At 32.2% G+C, this 26,691-nt stretch overlaps 1 long non-coding RNA gene across 1 annotated transcript in view; it reads right to left on the bottom strand.

Annotated features, from left to right (window-relative positions):
- Positions 1–3,063: 3,063 nt before the first annotated feature.
- LOC112684363 overlaps positions 3,064–26,691 on the bottom strand; it is a 60,134-nt gene continuing 36,506 nt past the window's right edge. The window contains exon 3 of the long non-coding RNA XR_003148692.1: positions 3,064–3,669. This is a non-coding gene — a long non-coding RNA (uncharacterized LOC112684363). The remainder of the gene's footprint in view (positions 3,670–26,691) is intronic.

The raw sequence follows: 26,691 nt of genomic DNA, 5'->3' as shown, positions 1-26,691 counted from the left end.
CGACGCCGCCGTCGTGCAACGTTCGTCAATCGTTTTGACTCTCGCGCGGTCCGACGCACGGGCTCGATCTTGACATCGCCCCTCGTACGTTCGTCGTCCCTACGGTCCGCAGCGGACACGTCTGCGCGCGTGAAACCGTGTCCTGTGTGAATCCGGTGAGTGCGGCAATCGCGTTGCGGTGCGTGCGATGCGGCGACCAAAATAGACAAACCTTGTGGTAACATTTCAGCGTTTCCAATGTACCGCCGCTGCTATCGCCGCACATGCGGTCGATCGAATTCGTTCGCACGCACCGGACGATTTGAAAAACAAATCATTTTGTTTTTGTCGCCGCACATAGCTGCGTTTGGTGCGCTTGTACTATTTAATGTGGAAAGTTGTGAACTTTTGATTACTGAAGTGCAAAAGCGAAGTGCGCTGTGGAACAAGCTCAACAACAATTACGGGGATAGATTATTTTGTGACATGGAATGGAGTGTAGTTCCTGAAAAAACTAATTTGGATAGTTAGCGTAAAAAAATATTAAAAAAAAAAAATGAATTATATAATATAATATAACTGTTTATGTATAATTATTCAATACTTGTAATTATATTATGCGTGGGTATGTATTATTATTTGATTTATTATTATAGCACTATAAACCCTAAATTAGCAGATAGCAATAAAATAAAAAAATATGCAAAAATAAATAGCAAAATTAAATTTTGTGTATGATACCTATCTAAGTAAATTTGAATCATGTTAAATTCATAATAAGTCGTATCAATGCCAATATTAAATGTGAACAATTTTTTAAAACCGTCCACGCGTATTTTATTCAAGTGTGTATCGCCGTGCACTGCGATGTCACACTCACTTTGCCACGAGTGCGGCGTTCAAAAAAAATAAAAAAAAAACGTCCGATGCGTCCGATTCGAATTCGTTCGCATCGGACCCACTCGCCGGATTCACATAGGACACGGCGTAACACGGCATGCAGAGACGTTGGACCGACGATCGACGCGTCGCGGCGACGTGTGCGTAATCGACCGCGTCCAAGTCGAACGACCTGCCGCAACGGTTTTTACGGTAGGTCCTTCGTCGTTCCCGTCACCGCCGCAGCGTTACCGCAGCATAACGCGCGGCAAAGAAATTCGGAAACGGAAACGGAAATAACAAAACCAACGTCCCTCTCTCCCGACGGCCGCGGACGCGAGATGTGATCGAATGTCGACCACTAGTGATGAGCAAGCCACGACCGAGATCAAAAACTTTTGGCAGCCTTGGTCTTGCCGACTCGGTCTCTCGGCATCGGTCTCGATCCGGGTCTTGCTGCAAGACTCTCGCGAGAAAAACTTTTACGCTTCCCGTTTTGGCTAAGGGTTTGTAAAATCTTACAGCGTTACACGAATACCGCACGAAATGAACACACGCACTCATAGTCGTACCCCGATCACCAGCTTTAGTCGAATCTCGTAATTAGCATCAAGTTCAACGGAGAGATGTGTTCGCGGACCTAAATAAACACTGCGGTTTATAAATATGTCGTATCCGCCCGCAGCGGTGACTATGGTTATAACATTTGGTTATAATATGTTTTCGTATATATATATATATATATACGTATGTCTTATTCCGCAACTTAAAATGATTTCATTCGGTTTCTACAGCATTTGTTGAAAAACCTTTTTACAGGAATATCATATCCGGTTATTTCTAATTTTGTTTCCAATATTTCAATAATTCGTCATTTGCCCTGTGATCGCGTCGTACGTCAAATGTAATATTACGTTTTCTAAATGCGTTTTTATGGGATCATTTTTTTTCAAAAAAAAATTACAATAAGAATTGCAAGACTACAAGACTGTTACAGGATGAATCTTGTTTTAGTCCTGGTCTTGCAAACTCGATCTTAATTTCGGTTTTACAGAGCCGTTGTAGTCTTGGTCTTGCAGCAAGATCAATACTAAGGTCAATTTTTCTCATCGCTATCGGTCATCGAAAGGCGCAAATGTGTTGTTTCGCGCGACCCCGAAAAATCTACGCCATCGAATACGCGCCGTCCTATTATCGCACCAAGCGGACGCAACCACTAAAAGTCAATATAAACAACATAATTTTTCTAACGTGTCGTAAGCAAACGATTGCGGCGACGTCTAGTGGCCGCGTCCGTCCGCGTAGGCGATACCAAATCTAACGATACGTTATATTGCATCGGTAGATTATAAAAACCTTAGCGTGCAAGATTATGATACCGGACCTATTTGATTGTGCCATGCTCGGTCCTCCGCTTTTTTGTAAAGAAAAAAAATTTTGTCGGCCAACCAAATTTCGCCCACCGGCTCCGATTCTCGACGACGTCTCTGGGATTCGCGGTGCTGCTGATGATCGTCCGTCCGGTTCCGGCCTATCCGACTACAGGACGTTATGTGTGGACCGGAAACGTGTGGAAACGGGATTCAAATCGAAATGCAAAAAATAACCGTTTCCTCCGACAGCCGTTGGACGATGCACGATATCCAAGACACGGGTAACGATGGTTTTCGGGGCGACCATCCGGTGAATTTTCCCGTGTTCTAATCGAAATTTAAATTCCGATCAACGCAAGCATATTTTATACAATATCGATATGCGTGTAGATCAAGCATGTCAAACCCAAAGTGTCAAGAGAGCCAAATATATCGAATTGTTTACTACGCGGTCCGCACATAAAAATTTAACGACAACAAATTTTTATACTATTACATACATACTATATGTATACTTATGAGTAGTATTTTTATTGCTAATTAATTTGAATTTTGAGGTCATTGTAAAAATAATTATTTCGAACGTAAAATCTTGAAGTAAAAACACTAACTCAGCCGTTTGCCTAATCCAGTGGTTCCCAAACTCTTCTATTTTACGTCCCCTTTATTGATTGTCAGAAACCTCGCGCCCCCTCCTATAAATTGAAAAAAATCGATTATTTTCGTGCACTTTACCAGTAAACAATACAATATTCGAAAGGACTACGATTTATTGATGATAATGATTATAAAATATAAATAATAGTGAACGATAAAACGGAACAATGGATTAAGTTGAAATACAAAAGTAATAAATTAGTATAAAACATTTACAGTAGTAAGTAGTAAACACTACTTAACGAAATTATTGATTAATATTAATCGATGTTAATGCTGACAACAGTTCTCTTCGACAGTTTTTTTTTTTTTTTTTTATTCCGGCACGCACTCGGACGGTTCCGATCGGATCGATCGGTGCAACGTGACGCACCCTAGTGATGAACCGAACGAGTGGAGTTGGTGAATTTCGTCTCCGGATTGTCCGTCGACCTCAGGGAGGCCAGTAGCGCGCAATGGTTTCACGAAAAAAGTCGCAGCCGACGGTTCACGCCCAACGGTTTATACCGTACTCGTATGCGATCGCTGTGTGCACGACACGCGAGCGCATCGTGGTGCCCCGCGGTCGATCGAAGTGGTGCCGGACGGACGATGTGGCCGCGTGACAAGTCCAAGAGGTTCCGACGCAGACGTTCGCACGGGCCAGAGTTTCGCTGGACGAATGACAGCGGGTGGGTCGTCGTCGAATAAAACCCGAAACCATCTACACCGGCGGTTCTTAACCTGTGGTCCGCGGCCCTCTAGGGGTCCGCGATACTCATATCGGGGGTCCGCGGCAGCCCTAAGACATAACATATGTACATCAATACATGCTCATGAGTGCATCATTATAATATTGTTGGATTAATATTATTATTATTTTTATATACATTTTTTATTATACAATAGATAGATTTTATCGTGTCATGATTATACGATGTTATAAAACTCGTGTACCAACCATCGTATTAAGCTAATAAAAATTAAAATTTTAAAATTTAAGAATATTAAAAAAATTAATTAAAACTAAAATAATTAAATTTAAGTTAAATGAAAAATGAAGTGAAATAAGAATAATTACGTATAAATATGTATGTTTTGTCATGTCTATTAATGTAATTTATTATGTAAAATAATTATTATAATTTTGGTTTTAATAACATGAGATGTTTTGTGTAAAAAAAAAAGTATTAAACAAAAAGGAGATCCGTAATTTCTAAAAATCATTCATCGGGGGTCTGTGAAATACAAAAGGTTAAGAACTGCTGATCTACACCGGTCACGTTAGCCTGTGCGGCCCGCGGCTGCCAATATCAATGGACAAAATTGAAATATAAACTGATACTGCCATATTAAAGAAAAAAAAAAATAAAGAAAACAAATTGCGCAAAAGAACTTTGCGTTCCCATAAGTCGGTTGAAATGTTATATTTAGCCTATAAGTGAAACATGCATAAAAAAAATAAAAAAATTAAAAATATAGGAAATCAGCGATTATTATTCTCCAAAAAGATAATCACCGTAATTCTATATCATTATTCCTACGGCTATACCGGTTCACTTGCACGTAAATTTACGAGTGTAATACACGTGATGATCATATTCGTACTTGTTTTCGTGAATAATATGGGTAACCGCCGTGGAACAGTACGAGTACTTGTTTTTAATAATACAACAATAATAATAATATACCAATGTTTTGATCGCAATTATTACGTCCCGAACGTGTCCATTTTATACATCCCAAGGGTTGTTAGCAAATTTACTAGATTTTCTAGCAAACACCGTAAGGGTGACCCAATTTTTTTAATCACGACGTTCAACGGTTTTATACGGGTAAAATAATATATTTAACACGCAGTATAATTTGTTTTTCGCGTATTTTACAAAATACGTAATTCGACTCACGATTCTTTTAGTATATTATCCGCAATTTATAGAAATCGTTGAATCAAATAAAATAGATGCACACAAATACATTCTCAGGCAACCGTAGTCCTTTTTATTCATGATATTTTATATTTTTTTCTACTATATCGTATTAAAAATCAATACACTCGTATTATGATCCTGAAAACATTTAATATTTATTATTTTATTAATCGATTTAGCAGTTATTGTTGCAATTATTATTACTAATATAATGTCGTATGATGCATTTTATCACGAGATTTGTCAAGTTCAAAGAAATCCATTTTTTTTATACTTGAAAAAATTAGATGTACCATGTAGATAACCAGGGCTGGGCAAGATGCCTAAAAAAAAGTATCTAATTACAAGATACAAGATACATTTATAGTACGTATCTAAATACAAGATACAAGATATTTCGATATTTTTAAAGATAGGTACTAGATACAAGATACAGATAGCTGAGATACATATAAGATACAAGATACTTTATACATTTATCAATATTTATTTATTTATTTACATTAGGTACAACACAAAAGAACATAAATATATTTATAAATTACAATGTTTATTTATTAACTATTAAATGTTTAAATTTAAAAAAAATTATATGTAGTGTTATAGTAAAAGTTTTTTATATGTAATATCCCATGTTTTAAAAAATATTCCTGGTTACCTTTTAAAGAGACTGATTACTATTAATAATAATAAATAATTTCATTTTTCAATTCACATTTATTATTTCATCAAAATTAAATATTATATAGAATGTTCCATCTAAGGATTTTGGAATATTAACAATTACATTATTATTAATGTTTTTAGTAACAGATACTTAAAATTGGATGACACTATACAAATATCGCGTAGACAGAAAATATGAACCGATCATCGCACAATCACACATTCTAAAATAAATGTTTAGCGCGATAAAATTAAGAAAACATTCTGCCGATAAACTAAATTTATGTAACTTACTGATTACAAAATTTGCTCATAATAAATATTATATGTAATATAATCTTTATTATGAGCAAATATTGTATTTATTGTTCATTTATCAAGTGAATGCCTTCGACGTGAAAAATTTAATAATAATTAATAATTATTAATTATCTAAATTATTAATAATTATTATTACATAACAATAGATTTTATCTAGTATCTTTAATCATAAAAAGATACAAGATACAATTGTATCTCAGATATGTATCTTAAATAATAGTATCTAAGATACTTCCCAGCCCTGTAGGTAACAATGTTTTCTTTTATTATGTCTAAGGTTCGTATGTTTATGCATTTAAAATGACTTTATTGTCATATGCATTTATGCACTAAGAAATTGTCAAATATATATTTAAAGAATGCACAAAAAATAATCCAAAACATGCAGGAAAAAAATGTTTTTTACCTTTAGTATTAAAAATTAAAAATTAATTATAATATTTAAGTATTGGATTTTTATTAGTTTTTATTTTTATATTTTATGTTTTTTTTTTTTTTTTATATTATTTACTAATTTACAGTATGAACGCTACTCTGTGATACAATGTTTTTTTTTTTTAATTCGATCAAACTTGAATCTAATTATATTCGGGATAAATTTAATTATAGGTCAATATTTTTTTCATTTATCTGACCGTTAATTTAAATTGTTTTTAAAAAGTTTCGAAAACGAACGGAAGTATGCATTGATATTCTTTTTTTTTTCGTTTAATTTGCTTTTGTTTAAAACATTACAGCAAATTAATTAGGTAAACATAACTAAGACTAATTACATATGAATAAAACTAATAACGAGTTAAATTAAGAAGCCAGAGTATTTAATGAAGTTAATAATGGAATGGATGATAGGAATGGAGCGAGAGTTATGGAGGAGATTAACATCGGAAGAGTTATAACCAAAAGAAGATAGGAATTAAAAAAGGAGTTATCGGCTAGGAAAAAGAGACAAAGGAAAATTATATGGTTGAAGTCGCAGACAGTCATCGTGTTTTCGAGAATATAGAGAAGAGTTAAGTGAGAGCTTAAAGCCATGGTAAAAACGAAGATTGTGGTTTATTAGAAGACGAGTGAAAGCGACGATATTTATATTCTTGAAATTCCAAAAATATGCTAAAATATGCAAAATAGTATTATTTGATACAGTTGAATATGAATCATATTTTTATCCAGATCCGTATAAAATTGAATCAATAGAACAAAATATACAATATCATAAACATCCAAACCCTAATTGTGAACCAGTCTTAATGAATTCATAAAAAAAAAAAAATTTATGAGCGTTTGAATTTTAAATTTTGCAAAAACAAAAACGATAATAACCCTTTTTTAAACATTTTATATAGCTCAAAAAGTATTCCATTTTTATTTGCATTTTTTATCGTATTTACTTCTTTAATGCATTTTTGGTATTCTCACCACATTATTTTCATATTTCATAATTTAGCATTTTTGGAAAAAATTAAAAAAATTTCATGTATTCAATATTTTTCTTTAGTTCAATTATTGACAACTACATATTATCGTCTTATGTTATCGTTATGTCATTAAATTATGGTATAATAGTCGATGACGATAATAATTATACGGACTACGTATGTGAAAAGCGTTGATCAATTAAAATAAAAAAATTTTAGTGCATTTTTAGTAGTCATTTTTCACATTTTTAATACATTTTTATGTCATTAATTAAATTTTTTAAATTTTATTATATTTTATTACATCGTTAATTAAATTTTTTAGGTCATAATTATATTTTTTCTCAGGTATTTTAAGGTATTTTTTATGGCATTAAAATCCGTGCCCTACTTATTATAAATATATTTAAAAAAATTACAATTTTTTGAATAAAAAAAAAACTGCCTTTTATTGAGATGAAATATTCAGGTACTTACTAATCTGTTGAACATTTCGTTTTCGATCACAATTTGAAATGTATCCCAATGATACATATAATTCAATCAATTTTAATTTAAATAGTGTAACTATTTAATTTTTAGCATTATTTTTGTTTGAACATTAAACTAACAATATTTTCAAAAAATAATTTAACCAACCAAACTCACAATTCAAACAAACGCTTGTACAAAGTTAACCACAAAATATTAGTTTTATTTCCTCGGAATATTGTTTTCCGTATTCGTGATTGGTGTGTCTCGATTTATAATTACTGACAACTTGTACGCGTATATTACACGTACGCAATCGAAATCTTATCCGCGGCTTTAACTTCTCGTGCGGACAAAATATGATACTTTTTTTTATAGATATTATACAAACGGTTGATTTGCAATCAACGCAACAACGAATAATTATTCATAATAACCGACACGTTTGTGATTTAACAAACAGCATACGCGTATTGCGTGACGGTGATTTTGCGTTGAACAAAAAGTAGCGATATCCATGTGCGTATGTGACGACATAACAGCAAAGACTCATCCCTTGCACGTGCGTCGTGAAATTCAATATTGGTTCCAACAGCGGACCACCAGCGTACGATTTCAATGACGTTCAACCGCAATCGAATATAATAATATAATATACAGACTTTTGGAATCTCCTTGTAACCTATATTCACACTTCTGGAAGTCGCTATTTTCACGGTCAACATCTTACGGACGTATCCGTCCGACATCGCGTACTTATTGACTAATCAACACCCTGTGGCGCGTATAATCTTACGCCTAAGTTTAGACTCGAGTTTTTATTGTTCAACCTTGCGTACGCAACAACACTACTCGATATCGGTCATTAATCGATTGTAAAATACAACATGTATCCGGTTTTATTGTTTATTCTATGTCAATCCGAACCGATCAATCCGTTTCACAACGAAATCAATCGGATAGTTATCATAGTTCGGCATACCGACCGTTACGCCTACCACGCTCTAGCACGCTCAAGTACACCGGTTGAACAACGTTTCAATTACCATCTGACTGAGACATAAGCACCTATATCTACAACGTAGACGTTCAACAATAACAATAATAATAATATGGTTTCTCGTTGACCGTCTTGCGTCAGTTGCGGAAAAATACTCGAATTATTTATAGACACGTGTATTATAATTACCAACATTTCGCTGCGTAACATATTTTACGATCGACAGTAAAACTTTTGCTTTTCCATCTCGAAGGAACAATATCCTGTTGTAAGCATAAAACTCGGACACCTGCGCGTTACCAACACTGTGCGATCCTGCGCCGGTATACGTACACGTATACGCGCGTTCGGCATAGGTAATACGCTTACGCCTAGGTAACCGTTTTTTTCATGATTAATCATCTTTGATTATTTTGGCTGACTATCCAACGACCGTGTATTGGATGTATTGGGCAACGTCTTACTCGACAGTAGCCCCAATTCACGTACGCTGTCACAGTTGAATATTTTTAAATTTAATACTGTAGCGCTATTTGATTGCACTGGAACCGCTCTTAAAACGAATTAAACTACCGATCGTTAAATGAAATTGTGATGAATTCAACACTTTTTTAGCAAACATTCATGTGACTGCGTGAGTCACCCACGCGGGTTAATAAACTGTTTTATGTTTAGTGTCTACGCGTTCTGTATGATGATTTTGAATTATAAAATGTAATGAATTTTACACTTTGCAACGTATCCGAACAATACATACGTATGTACTGTGCGGTTGTGTTGTGGTTCAAACGAAATACTTTATACCAATGTTCGTTTGTTCTCAACTTTCGGAACAAAACTGTACATAGGGCCATTAGAAATGCATGTCACCGACATGGACAATGACATAGGATGACATTTATATTCCCGTGTAATTTTTGTAGGATGCAATGATCAACCTGTGTTCAATATTTTTTTTTCGAAATCGTCGTCGACAAATTTTAATTTGTTTGTTAGCGGTTTTGTTGTGTTTATTGACCTATTTCTGTTTTTCTTGAAACGAAAGTGAAACAATTAACATAATTTATTCAAATGAAACACGAACGTATAAGAATTGTTATGGACACATTTAATCACTTGTAAAAATCAAAACGCATAAAACGTGAAAAAATGAATAATATTCATAAGAATTTCAATTACTACGGGTTTGAATCATAATACGAGTATGAACGAAGATACTCCGAAAAATTAAAACACATGTTCACCTTGGTTTCTAAACAAACAAAAAAGATCAATTTATAATTTGTCTCAATCGTAATTTTAAGAAATTTAAAATTAATAATTTACGACTTTTCGTCGGATTTACGAGTATGTCAATTAGAAACAGATATTATGGACATCAAGGAAAAATCTGCTGAAATATTTAAGTATTTTTTATTGACCCATTGTTTAAATTTGAAAGCAATGACTGGTAATTATTGATTCTAACATCGATTCACGAACCAAGCTTGGTTTCGAATAATGTTTATTTTGCAGACTAAAAAAAAACTTCATACAAAAAAAAATCACTAAGTTTATATGCTTCAATCGAGAAGTGGTATTTTTCGCGGAAACGATTGACTTTGACGGACCTAAATCAACACGAATAAAAATAAAAAAGTAAATCGACGATTTTCAATCGATTGATAGGTTCAATGTCGTGAAGTGCACGCCATTGCGTTTTACCAAACGATTAGGTATTCCCCGTCCGCTCGGGGTGTGGCCCGAAGACGAAATTATAACAGACAAACGGTTAACTATGGTTAACAACCAATTATATTGTTAGATACACGTGATATAACAGACGTAGAACCGTAAAATACCTTTTGGCTGCGATTACGTACGTTTTTCGATAACTTCTAAACGCTAAACGACCGACGTTTAACCGTACACCGTAAGTGTTGTTCGTCGATTATCCGTATGTAAACGATAATTTTATACGCGTTTTTCAATATTACACAACCGTTAATTTCTCCTCGTCGCACCCCGTCTGTACAGCAACGTCGGCCAGTCGGACGACGCATACCTCACGAAAACTTCACACGTCGCGCACGCGTGTCCGCAAACCATTACGGACCGAGTGCGGTTGGACTTCCTTTGCGCGGCCCACTCGGAATATCGGAGTCGCGACACGACGATCGCGCTTGTTTATAAATTATTTTTCGAATCGTCTTCACCACCGGTAACAATAACCGGAAACCGAATTCAAAATGCGCGCATTACCCGCGGCCGACGCCATCGTTCGTGTGTTTCGGTGTAATAAAATACATTACCGTATTATCGTTCGGTGACGTGTTAGGTGTGCGAGAGCGAAGACCGGAATCCGTCGTCGTCGTATTATTATTACATTCGTCCATCGTATTATTATTTACTGTCGGTATTGTTATCGTTCGTTCGCGTGTCCACCGGTCGCATACGAATTCACCCTGCGGCTGGTACTGACCATTATTGGTCGCCTTGGGCCGAAATCACGAACGCAAACTATCGGATTACCACGTGCGCGGCATTGAAATCACCGCGAGATCACGGGGAATCCAATGGGTTTTCGGCCGTACCGTAACAACAGCGTGACCGATCGGCGTACGGGCGGTCGAAACAACAACGCAATTCTCGTTCGGTTCCCCCCCCCCCCCCCCCACCTCATCAACGTTGACGCATTTACGGCGTACGAGTGAGTGGCGTCGAAACGAAATCCGAGGGAAAAATAAACCGCTGCGCACGTCGTGGCGACGCGATCACTCCTGTTGTCCGCGGAACCCGGCAGGGACACCCCGGGTATGCGAAGGACAATACGCGTGGGCGGAGTCGACGCAGGTTTTCGTGTTCACCTGCGCGTTCCATTATTCGGAGCTGCCGTCGAGCACCCTGCCCCATCGCCATCGAGGCGCCACCGAGCCCTTACGAAACGCGCTCGTCGCACATACCACGCGTCGTCCCGTTCGCCGCCCGATTTCCGATGTTCTTCGGAACGCGTTGTCGGCTGAAACGCCGTGTCCGTGTACACGTTCGACCGTGTAAAACTCACGAGCACGGGCCCGTCGATACGAACCTTTTTTTTCTTTTTTTTTTTTTTTTTATTGCCGAAATAGTAGATTTACAATCTGTAAAATGCGTAGGATAAGTAAATTATTTGAACTTACTTTTTTCTTTTTTTTTTCAACCCAAAGGTTGGTATACAACTCCGATCTCCATTATAACCGATTACTTGCGATTCCTTTAAGTTCCTTAAAGGTTTTAACTTTTGCATCACATTTAATTTGTCCTATATAAGAGTTCCGGAGACGTCCTGCAATTTTCTTTCCTTCTATCATACCCTTTAACATTATACTATGCAATTCTTCGTGGTGTCTCAGGGCAACAATTTTCCAACGTTTTCCTCTGATCGCGTCTATGAGTGTACGTTTTTCTCCCACTGTTCTAGGTAATTCGTTTCATTCATTCGTTTTCCGCTCTATCCAGTTTATCCTTTCAATTTATTTTTATTTTATTAAAACTTTTTATTTGAACTTATAAGATCTATATATATATGGGTACTTTTTTGAGAAAACTACTCTCAACTACTCTCATTAGTAGCACCTCTGAATTCGTTAGTATATAATTATTCGTTCTCTTGGCCAATTTTAGTCTTCTGTTGGGATTTCTAGGAATCGTTAGGGAGGACATTTGAGAAATAATTGGATTCTCGTTATTTGTCAGTTTGTTGATGCGAACCCTACGTAGGGTGCCGTACGGCGTTCGCGTTGCTGCAGCATATTTTCGCGCCGAGAAAATCGGTCGCCAACGAGATCGTCTCACGCAGCCGCTAACCCGTCGCACGTCGGAATTACTCGCAAACACATAAGAAAAACCACTGTTAGCGTCTACATATCCGTCTTGTAGGAGGTATACGAGTCAGACGGGTTTGCGGTGTTTCTCGGGTTTTTTTTTCTATCACTTAAAATTGTATTACGTTGCAGAGTCGAACGTTTTATCTGAATAGCCGAATATGTGTTTGTGCGAACGCAACATAGATACGTGCACTAATAGACAGTAATGCTTTACACCCTTGAACTACATACGGTTATGTGAATTAACAAGGAACGCGTATTACGGTCACGTTGTGCATTTTTCATACGACCACATTGTTTAAAATATAATCTGCGACGAACCTTTGACGGATTACAGAGTTTTAAATAAAACGTACGGTATAATAAACCAATTAGTTTTTCTGCAATCTCTTCATTGCCTGTACTTAAACGAGAATTTATTGTCTATTTAAAAAAAAAAATTTCGATGAAAATATTATTCTAATTCATGTGCCCTTGGAGTAATGCAAGTATGAACTCATCATAAATGCACTCTATTAAGTACTCATATTTCATAATAAACTTTTCATGTACCTACGACTCTTGTCAAATGTTTAAGTCCAGAAATTAAGAGTCCGTTCGAATACAACTATTTAGTCAAGGTTTTATGCGTTGCTTGATTTTTTTTTTTTTTTAAATATTATTTTAAATGCTTAATATGGGTCATTTTCATGAATATTGTTGTTCATAAATACATACAACAAACGCATTTTAATATAAACTACATTTTATGTTAATCATACAATCCTTGATAAATCACCAAAACTACCACCAATGTTAATTGGTTTAAATTTTTCATTTTTTTTTCTTTTTAGATTCTGGCAGGAAGTCAACATGGAATATTACACTAAACAACAACACACAATTCACTAATTGTAATACATTTAAAAATAAGTAATATTTCACATCATAGATCATCATTTATAGTTTATACTTCGGAAAAAATATATTCTTTTTTTTATAGATTTTTAAAAATCATTACATCTAAATTATTTTCAATATTAATTTATAAATACTACGTTATACGTGAATAAAATTTTTTTAAGATTACAATTTACAATTTTCTTTTTTAAAAGACACAATAGATTCGAAATTACATATACCAATAACTTTCAAAGAACATAATTTTATGTTATAATATACAAAACGAGATCACAGTCAAATATGAGTGAACGAAATGTAAACGGGCTTCTATTTGTATTTATGTGAACTGTATTTTTTTCTAAATACATATATATATATATATATATCTAATACTACTTAAATTACCAAAAATAAAATAAACAATTTACTTCGAAAAAAAATGTAAAAAAAATGATTTAAACGAGGAAAACTTTGTACGCAATAATTAAAGTTCTAATATAATTCACATAGTAAAAGGAGTCTGTGAATAGAAAAAACCGAGATTAAAGGAGTAACTAGTCTCGTTTATAAGAGAAAATATTACTACTAGCGATCGTACGCACATTAAGTTGTAAATATTTGCAGTGACTTGTAACTAGCTGAACGATGTAATAAAATTAATTCTTATCCTCAGTTCTTCGGATATTTCGAACGGAGCGGTAAACACCGAAAAACCTATATAGACTTGTGGATACTAAGGCAAACCCTTAAATAATATGTCCTACATACGCGTTACCTATACTTATCAGTATTTACGGGCATGAAAATCAAACCGAGAAATCAATTACAGGAATCGTCTGAAGGCTACGTGGATTATTTACATCTAAAAGATATTCACGCGTGTTGCATAATCATTCTTGAAATTACAAAGTATGAATTACAATTACGTAGGTAATGTAGGTACATGGTTGTTTTGATACGAACGATTTTCGGTGCCTAACCGCTAACGAGTCCGATAAGTTCAACAAATAAACCACCTGCCAACAGCCTGGCGTGAATAAAAAAAATGAGCGTACGTTACAAAAGGTTACGATCAAGCTCAAGGACGTGTAGCATAAAATATATTTCCAACAGATTAATATCAGCATTAATGTTAAATCTGATTAACGCGGAAACATAACGTCGGAACAGTAACATAATAATATGATATAATAACACAATTTCATGTTATCATTATAAGATTGTTTATATATGTATACTTTTGTCAAAGGGCCAAACCCGTAAAATAAATAAAATAAAATAATATGTATAGGAATTGGTCTACGAATGTGTTGGTTTGAGTTAAATTGAATAAGACATTTTAAGTCTATAATACAATCGTGGTAAATATTGATAATCGATGTTCGCTAACCATCTCACCACCGTCAACCTTTCAGTTTAACCTACAGTTCGGTTTCAAACAACATTACATCTACGATAACATATTAATTTATTGATTTAAGGAAAATATTTTTTTTGCTTAAATTTCGTTAATTAATGAACAATTAATATTAATTAAAGTTCAAAGACTATTAAAAATAGTTAAAACTGACATAAATCTTATATTATTACTTTTTAATAAGTTAAAGGTTACTTTTGGTTGTAACTCTTTTATCTGAGTGGAATTTTTATATACCAACGGACAACTGGTTGCTAAATTAATGTTATGTTTTTAAAAGAAATAACTACAAGATCGAATTGGAAAATGCAAAGATACTTTGAAGAAGTCATAAAATTTGAAATAAATAAAAAATCTTATTTTATCAAAATATCAAACAATAAAGTAGTCTGATGTAATTCATGTCTAATATTACTGATTACAATAATTTATAGAAAATGTAGATTATGACAATAAGTTTTTACTTTTTTTTTCAATTTCCAAGCTGTTGTTGATTTCAATGGACTTTATATTTACGACTTCAAAAATTCGTATATATAATATAATATATATAACATTTATACTATACTTAAATATCATTGTTTTTTATTTAAATTATTAAATATTTTTAACAAACAAAGTTGCTAGATTTTATTAATTTTATGAACCGAATTTACATAAAATACCATTTCTGCATAAAAATGTACACAATAGACTCTTTAAATACTGTATGACGAAGCTAAAAATATTTGGTTTAGTAATATTATTTAGTGAACACAATTATGCAAGGTCAAAACATGGTTATCCAATTGCAAAGTTTACAAAAAAGGTACGATGAAATCACACAATACGTTTAATTATAATACCGCGGTATTGTGGTTTTAGTTGGTTTTAACTGCATAAATTATATTTTGAATAATACATTTCTTTGGTAAGAAACTCCATAGAACGTAAATTTGTAAAGCGTTCCAAAAACTATTTTACATTAGAATTTTTATGAATTTCGTTATATTGAACAGTGTAATCCATACTATGTTTTATTTAAACGATTGGTCCTGCAACTTTGAAAATCTTCCTAGTAATTATTGTATCCCCTCCATCTCACATCTAACCTTAAAGAGTATATCAACGAAGAACCCGAAAAATGTGTGCAATACTAAAAATCATTATTTCCGAATAATACCAATTAATTTTCAGATATATTTTTTTAATCTTACCTGTCGGCTATATTATGACTGGCCTAACGGAAAATTGTATGAGCTTATCACACTCAGGGTCTTAAACCTGACCAGATTTCTTTCATCATTCTTTACATAAGATGGATAAGATCGTGAATTTAATCATTTGTATTAATAATTAAATTATGTTTATTTTACAAAATAAAAATTGTGTAAATTATTCATATATGTTAGTTAACAACAAATAACTATCAATACTGCTCATCTTGTAGCGTTCACATTCAAATCGATGTGTTATACTACATTTTTTTTAGTCGGCGAATCAAACGTCAAAAACGTATGATAAGCGCAAAAAAAGGTGTGACATTTCGATTTATATGAGAATTTTGCACAAAATATAACTAGTGTGCTTATTTTTACATTTAAGACAATATTATAAAAATTATTTGAATAAACCAAGATTTTGCAGATGGAAAAAAATTGAAAAGAATCGTCATTGAAATAAAAAATCATTACAGTGAGTACAGATATACTGAAACACTGAATATTTTGAGAAAAAGTTTTTGTTATACGTCCGAGAAATTTTTAAGATTTAATATTTGAAACAGATAAACAATATGTACGAATATAAGTGTCATATTAAGATTTTATTAATACTTCTATTATTTCAGCGAGAAATAATTAGAAAATGTATAGGTAATTCAATATCTAACTTTCACAAATGATTCATACCGGATAATCCAGTAAATGATGAAATATAATGAAATTAATGTATCTTTTTATCGTATAATTCTATAGAGTATTTAATCTTGTACACATTTGTTTATAAATAACAAACACTTAAATTTACTATAGACTGAACACGATTTTTACCATAATTTTTCATGTCACTGACATGGGTAAATCAATCATAAAACTTCCTTATTTTTACTAGGCCCAATAATATTATTATTTAATATTATTATTAGTGTAAATACAATAAAGAACAATTTTTAGTAATTTCAAACTTACATAGTCTCTCGCAATTATTTTTTTTAAAAACATTACAGTTGAATATTTGACAAGAGAATAGAACAGAGTATGAATATTGTGGAAATTAAAATGCTTAGATGAATGAGTGAAGTGACAAGAAAAAATAGAATAGGGAACGAATATGTGAGAAGTAGTATTGGTGTAAGCATCTATAGTGGACACATGGATGACTCCAGTACCTTGGTTAGGGGGGGGACCAAGTTATAATTTTACAAAATCTTATAACAAAAAGAAAACAACAATTTTTACAACACAAATTCAAGTCGTCTATTTTTAAAATTGGCAAAAGTATCAATATAATATGATCTATTTGATCTATAATACATACTTTATGATATACATTAATTAGGCATAATCCTGATAGTCTATCTTCAGTCATCATTGATCGAAGCCAAGTTTAACAATATACATGTTTTTATAAATACGGTACGGGCTTAGGAGGGGACCGCGGCCCCTAGCCTCCCCTCCTAGAGCCGTCCCTGAGTGGACAAAATGAGATAAAATAGACTGAGATGGTTTGGGCATGTGATGAGATGGAATGAAATAAAAGCAGTAAGAGTAATCATGTAAATTAACGTTGAAGGGTACAGTAGAAGAAGAAGACCAAAAAAGAGATAGTTGGATATAAGTATAAGATATATATTTTTAAAAATATTGTTGACATCAAATTGATTTTAATAAGTTTGTCTTATGGTATTTAATATGAAAAAAAAAAATTATAATTCATTTTTTTAAATTAATTAGCTATATAAGGTAACAATTTTGTAAAAAAGTCTATTTTTGAATGTATATAAATGTGGCTAATTTATAAATAATAAATGCAAATCTCAAAATTCATGCAAAATAGATTTATTGTGTTTCTGTAATCATTAGAAATAAACCCAAAATCTTTTTTAAAATAATAATGAAAGTATTAATAATATTACATCTTTTTTGCCATCTTAAATTCGTGTAGAGAAACCTAAGAATACGGCAATTTTACACCAAAACAAAAAGTAATTTAAAAATGTTTTGTGAAACTATCTGCTGTGTACAGTCTATATTAATCAGCATGTGTACATGTTTCCCATTGAACTTATGGTGTATTTTATGCCGTACAGTGGAGGGGATAGCGCAAAACGGCAACTGATAGTAACGACTATTTTTCCAACACTGCGGGCATAGGTTCCAGTCTTCTTATCTATCTCGATGATAGAATAATAGAATTTTGTGATAAGTCCAAATTGTTTTCAACGATAAGAAATATTAAAGTGGATTATCAAGTAATAACAATATTGTAAACAAAAGTAGTAGATAGTGGTATCTATATTACGGACAAGTCTAGTTTATGCCTCATTCAGAAAATGGCCAAGTGTTAAACAATATAAATATAATCATCCTTTCTAAATATTCCAAATGAGCGAATAAAATGGTATTAATTTATTATTGTCATACCAGCAAGTATAATTAGATTTGGGTATTCTAACTCCCAATACTCAGTTTTGATAATTTAAAATTATAATACATAACATATTTTAAATTTTAAAAATTTCATTATTTTATCGTTGAATCCAACGATTCAAATTCTTAATCACTGCTTGTAAAGATGCATTCATTAAATTAAATATTAAAAATTTAGTAGTTTAAAATTGACAAATATGTGTTATATTTTTACCTTGACCCCCCCCTAAAAAAAATCCAGTGTGCGCCACTAACAATATAAATCCATAACATTTTTTAATCCGTTTGATTGTAAAAATAATTTTCAAATCGGAAGACATTTCCGATAAGAAACCTTAACTTGGGGGTATGGGGTCACAACCTAATTTTAACAATTAAATTAATTAAAAACTACATGTATATAAACTATAATATTTATATTGTGCACATCGACAGTTAGTAAAAGCCTGAACATAAGTATTTCTGTACAGAGTTCTACAGAACGCCTATTCTTTATCTAGAAATAATTAAGTATAATAAAAAACTACTCCCCCTAATAAAAGTACAATTAATTGATTATCTTTTTTTTTTTTTTAAGAAACTGCGTTTAATTTAATGTTAATCGTGATTTGCTATGGTAGGAGCCTACAGAAAAATATATTTTCAAAATCATCGCAACCACCCAATCTAAATACGTTACAGTTCATTGTTCACTTTAATATTGATACACCCTTTATTGTTTATCTTTTAACATTTCAAGGACAAATGTGTATACACAACACGCACATCGACTATTCTAGCTACGTGATTTCAATCCTAATCCTTGTGTCTCGTACAGTGTATATATATATATGCATAGTCGGATGTCGAGTGCAGTGTAGTGGTTCCTTTAGTTGATACTAACTGAAGCACATCGTTCACCGGAAATATGTTTTCAATCACTGGTTCACTACTCGAAAAATGAACCTAGAGATGAAATTACTTTCAACAAGTCATTACGTATAGTTTTACTTATAATTAATCCTTATTTGATATTAGTCACTTACGTGTTTAACTATCATTTTAAATAAAATTCCGTTTATATTTTATTGCATAAAACGCTCATTATATTTATCTTTATTACGTTAATTTTTCAGTTGTGGCACATTCGGGCACAAGCATATGACTCACATATTTATCATCTTGAAATTAGTTTAAGTAGTTTAATTACGTTTTTATTATTAAAACCTAAGTATTATAATAATAACACTGAACAGCTCTATATATTTAGATATTAATGTGAAATGTCTTCATACCTCAGCAATCGTAGTTACAAAGTATTCTAATATATTTTTACAAATGTAAGCCAACTATAGTCAAACTAAATCACTCACATAACACTTGCTGCTATAAATAAAATATTTACATCTATGTATTATTATCCAAAAGTTAAATAAAGTAGCTTGTAATTAAAAGGTCTTTATCTTCTGTCACCTCAAATATGTGAAATATTTCAAAGTAACACACACAAATATGATAGTGTTTATTTCTTTCAATCTTTTTTTAAAAACGGTTGATTTTTCTAATGTGTTTCTACTGTAAAATAATAGAGCAAATATTTCGAATACTTCGATAAATACCTTTTATAATAATTGCACTAAAATGATCATTATATCCAATTAAATTTGTTTTAAAAAAAAATCTTTAAATACAAATCTTACAAGCAAAACATATAGTTCTAAAATAATTAAAATAAGATTAAACCAAAGCAATTCCGTACACTTGGTGTATTCAGAATAACAAAATAAAACGTTTTTCGTCAGTCGTATTATTATGTATTACATTTATATTACAAAGAAAATTAATACAAGGTAAAATAAGTTATAATGCCTTTATAATGATTCTTACCTACAAAGGTAATTAATATACACAATGTATTAGAATGTACGTGTATCGAATATTTTACAAATGGTTTTTGTTCCATGGTTTTACCTGATTCTAAATCTTATTTCTTATTGATATATAAAATTTTAAATATTGCGATTCAAGAAAAAAAATAAATGAAAGTTATTATTTTTTAGTTTCAACTAAATGTCTGTGACAAAATTAAATATTTTTTTCTGATTTGATACTTATTGAGTATTTTAATTATTTTTTAAAATTATAATTACATTATACCCTTGAACGAGTTAATTTTTGATTTCATTCTTTGTGGTAAATCACAAATATAAAAAATAGTTAACTGCTCTTAGAATTAAGTAAAAACGATATTTTATATGAACCTATAAATGTACCGGTTTTTAAAGTAGAAATTCTAACATTAAAATTCACCCAAATTTATGTAAGTTGTTGAATAGTACGAATGCCTCAAACGTTTCATATAACAATATATTAGAATAAATCATTTCACGAAGTTTGAAGCTTTTGACCAATTCATAGTAATTTATAATAAGCAAATAAATAATGTATATATAAATAACTAAATAAATTCTTTGTCTGGAGCATTATTATATCTGTAGATCTGTACATCTGTATGGTATTAAATGATCGAGTATTAACAATTTACTAGTTTTAATTTAATTTTTTATTGTTTTATTATATAATAAGGATTTATTTTAAATCGACCATAATACTTTAATAAAACTGTTTGATCGTTTTCGAACATAAAAACAACCATCCTAATTGTCCACCTTCTGTATCTCACTAGCTACTGTCGTCGTAATAATCAATCTAACCGTACCAATTGAAATGTGTCCCAAAAATTAACTACGCGTTTTGGATTGATATGAAGAGATGTACTATTTAAATATCATAGTTTTATTACTTTCATTGGCACATCGTTAAATATTTAACTCGATGAAATATAATACTAACAATTATATCACTAAGAATAAATAATAACATTGCTTATTATAATTCATCTATTACATTGTACGTTTAAGTCTATTACAACCAATCGTTTACAACATATATTTTATTTAAACCTTTAAGACTACATTCTAAAATGATTGTAAACATATTATGATCATACATGATATTCTTCTACCATGTAAACAGCACCATAATAAGAACTGTCATTAAAAAAATCCTTGAAGATTTCATCTTTAATTTGTAACAATACATGAATTAAACTTCCATTATACAGTAAAAACCGATATTCATTGTTATAAGAAGTAAAAACTACTTTGGCTTATGATAATTATTGGTATTTAGAAAATATGTTATGTATAAAATAATGTATTCACTTCGAACTTCAACTAGGAATAAAAATGCGTAAACCTGTATAAATATTCATCAATTATGAAGAAAATATAAAACTATTAAAGTTATAAATGAAATGATAATTTTAAAGTAAAACCAACATCTTCTCTTTTAAGCATATCATAAACATATACCTACGTATTATAACAGTGAAATAGTCTTATTATTTTTCCAACCTATGATAGTGTTCTGATATATTAAATTAGTACTACAAAAATATTATACTTTACGAATACATAAAATGGTACTTACAGTAATCTGAACATAAACCATTGAGTGTTTGTATAGGTATTATTATTTTAAGGAAAAAAATAGTAATTATGTATGAACAACAATTCAGTCGCTGCAAGATTGACAGTATGCTTATACAATATATTGCATTCACTATTAAAGCAATTACAATAAACTAACTTTTACAATATCGATTGCTGCTTAACATTATAATAAATCAACGTTATTTTAATTCAATGCCTAACAAATTTGAATTAATATGCATATATATGTCCTTTGTAATGTTGTCATTTATACGAATAATTTATTTATTTAATGCGCAATAATGATTATCACTATTAGTCGGCATGACTATTTTTAAAATATTATATCCTACTGATATTTAAAAACTTAAAATTTATCCCAAGAAATATGAATATAAACTCATAGAACAATACATCAAATATAACTGTATGGACACATTAAATAAATTGTAAATTGAGTATTACGTGCGAGATTATGCAATCGTAACAATTCAAAAAATTCAAAAATATTCGTAATTATATGGAGCATTATAGTATGAATAATAACTCTACAAAAATTAAGTAAGCTCATACTATTTAACTTGGATACTAATAAATATTGTATTAAATTGCTTATACGAGTTTATCGTTATTGAATTTGTTGAAATTGATTTGTAGGTTTTTCTTTTTTTAAGCATATAGATTAACGAAAATACAAATTAATGGACATATAAACATAAGATCATATGATCTCAATAATTTAAATTGATTTTCCTGCATGTTTCAAAAATAACTGTTGAGTATAAAGTCTTTTTTTTTTTAGATGTCGTGTTTTGAAAACTGTTGTATAATACCAAATACCTACTTAATACTTCTTTTATCATACAGTTGAACTAAATATATATCAAAGTTTTACTAAATAATCATTTTTTTTTTTTTTTTTTTATCGAAATTAAACAACGCAGAGATCCAAAAGCTATCATAGAAAACGGTGGGTAACGAATGGACAGAGCGAAAAAGAAACAAGAAACAAGATATAGGGATGGACGAAGGAAACGGATTGTCGCAATGTCAAAAAGAACTAAAAATTATAATTGTGTGTTGTAGATAGTCAATGAGTTCGTGTTGTTATTGAATACATGTGGTATTTCAAACATAGATTTAAAAATGTTAGCATAAAATATATTGTGTATTGATACCGAATATAAGTAACTCCATATTTAGACGCATTAAAATAAATGGAAAATAATCCAAATGATTCTATGGGATTATTGTACATTATTTTATTATCGTTATTTATATCAGCTAACAAACCAATTTATTTGCAAATAAAATATACCATTAAGGTTTTTTATCAATATAAAAATCGTTGTATGTAAAATCGTATTATTTTCATATACCTCGACGCATTTTTTTTCTTTTTTTATGTACACATTATATTATGCAGTATATTTCCAAAGAATTGATTTAATACGACGATGTATGAAGAATCTATTATGCATGTAAAGTATTATAATATTTGTATGTGTTATATAATACGCAGATATTGTCAATATATTGATAATGTGCATATCATGTTAATCAGTATAATATATTACAATATAATCAGTTACACCAAAATACATATTTCAAATGCTTTTAAAGATTGTCACACATTTTCCCGATTCCCCGATAATACTATAAAAGTAAAATATATAAGTAAAACGGTATAAAACTGTTCTTGAATTAAATTTTTTTCTCGAATCTAGTACTCAATTTTTAAATTGGAATTTAAATGTCTAACGACCAAACAATTTACTTTTGATTACCAAAAAATATATATTTAATCAAAACACATCGTCATAACAATAAATATTAATATATGTATGACGTCAAACATACAGTTATTATATAAATTTTCGTTCTTAATTCTAAGTTCCTTATAAAACCGAAGCAACCGATGCTTAAGTGAACATTGTTTCTTGTCCACGAATCTCTGACAAAGTATTTATTCACATAAATTTACACCAAGTAGGGTTCATAAAATACTAAAAATAACCTGATCGAGATATACGTTATACTAGTAATAAATAATTTAGAAATGGTGAATAAAATCTAATATAAATACATTGACAAATGAAATTATAAAAAAAATAGACAATATCGATACAGTGGCCAATTATCTTTAAGAGTTCAAATTATTCATTATCACATTGTTATAATCGCTATAATAAAATTGTATCACGTAATGGCGTTGATCTTTAACATATAAAAATATAAAATATGCCTACATGATGTGTACAAAAGTAATTTGATTGAGTGATAGGGAGATGAAAATTATTTTGAGATTATTGACAGCCGATGAATCGCGGACGTCCAGACTACTCTACCACGAGTGATGTTATAACGATCACATAGCAAGTGAGTTTTGTACACACGAGTCTGTTACTTTTTAATCGTTTGAAATCTATCCGATTCAACGACTTCCGAACTGAGTTTCGCGGAACCTAAGGGTTCTATGGCTTAATCTCAACGGTTTCGCAATATGTACGCGAATATTGAGAGTATTATTCGTAATAAACAATAATCGCAAACCGTCTTTAAATCATATTTTTTAGAGTATTGGTTTTCTAATAAATAATTGAAAATTTGGGGTAGAGTTGGAATCAGAGTCATCAGGGTTCAACGAAACACAGACTATTTCCTAAAGGTTCTGTGGCCGTAAAAATTTGGAAAACGCTGATTTAATGAATATATTATAATTTCTAATTCGCTTTTCGTATTTGTTATGAATTAAACTGCGGATTCAAAAAAAAAAAAAACATGCATATTATAATATATGATTCATTGAAGTACACTGAGGTTACATACGTATTACACAAGCACGAGTACCGTTAAGGAAAAAACTCACACCCACACGGCTATGTACGCATTACGCATTCGTTTATGTAATTTACTATATGGTTAGATATTAATCTGGTCTGGTTTTTACAACATATTGAGTTATTCTATAAATAACATAGTTTTTCTAATATTTCGGGGCTGTCGTGCGATACTACCCCAGGCTGGCACTACCGGTCCTACTCCTGACCTCACTCGCTACCGTCTAAATTATAGATAACGATATTCAACCTGTAATTTTAACATCTACGACTTAGACCCTAGTAGTCCTGCTCTCCAAATGAGGGGTTAGATAACGTCTACTGCAATAACGTCTGCGCCACGGCATCGCGTACCAGAATATTTTGTTTGTTTAACACGAAAAAGCAACAGTTCAAAGAATTTACCGTGTATAATCCAAAATTCTAAACGTATCAACAGCGTTTAAGAAACAAAAATTGTTAGTAACGTTGTTTTTATTTATTTTTTCTTTGTTAAAAATCGCGAAGTAATTTTCACGCAATCACAGAACTTACGTTGCACACAAAATCAGCGAACGTATCGGATGTTCCTTAAAATAATCGTAACACATTCCTTATACACGATCGTAAGCATCTATGCAAGTAAGCTTTTGAACGCGTCGTGCGTTATGCATTGGAACAATGCAGCGCCGGTGTATTTCGTTTCCGTTTCTGCTTATCGATTATAATACGTTCAAAGTAACATATTCTCCAGATAACCGAATTTATATATCATCGTCATGTGACGTATGTTTCGTAACGGGAGATAATTAGGTAAATCATAGGTAAAACACCAGTTTGTAGTGTTCGTTATAAAAAGGTCATATAATGTCATATAACTACTACGTTGCTTTATTGTCAATTAAAAAATGTCCGCAAAACGGAATTGTCCAATAAAGATTACACCGGACAAAGCGTAATCATTTCGAAACGAATGCGATATCTACCGAACCGTTTAAACAAAAAGATAGTCTTCGGACTGCTGCAAAGTTCACGGACTTGAATTCGAAGAAAACGTGATAAGTGAGCGTGAAAACGACGTTGCCTTTACCATTTTACACAAGAGCGTCGGGACCAGGACTAGTGCCTTAAAGTTTTTACGGTTCCGGTTCTCGATTATTTTATTAAAAAGTTCGGGTTCCGGTATTATAGGGTTCTAAATAAAATGTTTACAATTTATTCCGTAGTATTTTTTTTTTTTTTTTGATACTTATTGAAAAATTACATAGATGTTACCGGCATCATACTAGACCAGCGCGTAATATTAAAAATCAAAATTAAAAATCCGATAATTTTTCATTTGACGATGAGGTTCTCAATATTTTAAGGGTTCTCGGGTTCCAGAACCGGTCCTTTTGGGTGCGGTTCCAGCCCCCGGTCGGCGGCGCACAGGTAGTGTTCCAACGGCGTGGTGTCAAACTTACGACGGGACGAACGCGTACGCGTGCACCTGTGTGCGTGCGCGCGCAATAGGCGCACGTGGAAAATTACTATAAAAACGTCACCTCCGGCGGCGGCGGCGGTGCAGACTGCGCTGCGGTCGAGGGTCAGCGAAGGTCGCGACGATGCCGTCGACGGCCACCGGCTAGCCCGTCGGACGGCGGGGAGGGGGTGGAAAATAACGCCGCGCGGAGAGAAACGACGACGAGCGCGTGTCGCGTCGCTCGAAGGGTGGGAAGAAAAACGACGCGCGATCGCCGGTGACGGGTGTGTTTTTCGACCACCGGTTGATCCACAAGTTTTTCTCGCGCCGAGTCCCGGCGGACAGGGTCGAAAACGTACAGCAACAACAATATAATAACAATCGTAATTGTAATAGCAGTAAGATAATCGCGCGTACGCGCACCGACGCGCGCGCACGCGCGCGCTCGCCCGCACGCGCTCGCCGACGGCCGGCACGTACGCCGGACCGCGCT

This window comes from Sipha flava, unplaced genomic scaffold (genome assembly GCF_003268045.1).
Source record: "Sipha flava isolate LNK unplaced genomic scaffold, YSA_version1 105_pilon_pilon, whole genome shotgun sequence".
NCBI lineage: Eukaryota > Metazoa > Arthropoda > Insecta > Hemiptera > Aphididae > Sipha > Sipha flava.
The sequence above is the reverse complement of the archived record's forward strand: the minus strand, read 5'-3'. Positions and strand labels throughout refer to the sequence as shown.